This window comes from Chrysemys picta, chromosome 22, assembly GCF_011386835.1.
Source record: "Chrysemys picta bellii isolate R12L10 chromosome 22, ASM1138683v2, whole genome shotgun sequence".
Lineage (NCBI taxonomy): Eukaryota > Metazoa > Chordata > Testudines > Emydidae > Chrysemys > Chrysemys picta.
This window is the reverse complement of record NC_088812.1, coordinates 14,720,792-14,721,742: the sequence shown is the minus strand read 5'-3', so window position 1 is coordinate 14,721,742 and position 951 is coordinate 14,720,792.

Below are 951 nucleotides of genomic sequence, written 5' to 3'. Positions count from 1 at the left end.
GTGGAGGATAGGATAACTCATACCCTGTTCTTGCCAGTTAGGTCCCTTTAATGTTTTTTGTCTAGGAACGTAGGATTTGCCATACTCCATCAGTGCTCCGTACTGCCATACTCTTGTCTCCAGCAGTGGCTAATACCTGATGCTTCAGAGGAGAATGAAAACCCCCATAATGCAACTGGCCAATGTACAATTCTGTGATGGCATGGGGCCCAGTGATATTCTATACCTCTTTGCAATATGGTGAAATGCTTTGTAGTGCATTCCATACCTACTGCAACACTACAGTCTCTGATAGGTCCCGCCTTTGTGCATAATGCGTGTTGCTTGTCTACATTAGTTGTTCAGTCTGGATTGGATTCAGAACTGTTTTCCAAATACAAATTGTACAGTAGATTTTTGGGCCACATTGTCAGCTGGTGTAGACTGTCGAAACTCCATTGAAATCTGTGGAGCTATGCTGGTTTACAACAGCTCGGACTCTGTGGCCCTTAACCTCTCAGGCCTGCCTCTAGAGAGACAGGTTGGGAGGTGGAGAGGAACCACCTGCTGACTGAAGGGGGGCTTTTGCAACTGAAATGGGACTTTGGAGGGGAACTCCCAGATTTATCTGGGGATTTGAGAGGTCTCTGGTGCCCAGAACTCAAGTGGAATATCAGAACTTAGTCCCTCTCCTGTTCCTAAAAAGTATTTGGTATGCATTGCACTTGCTACTGCATTTCCTTACTCTAAAGACTCTAAAATTCCAAATTAAAAAAAGGGACAGTGAACGCAAAGGCAGGATAAATGGCTGCAGTGATCTGAGCTGAAGAGCTGGAAGCTCTATTCATGTATTTAGAAAGACTCTGAAGGTTCCTAGCAGCAGCTGCAGCACAAAGCCTCGCACATTAATTCGGAGACTGCCAGAAATAGGACTGTCAGGCCTGAAATATCACTGCCTTTCATTACATTACC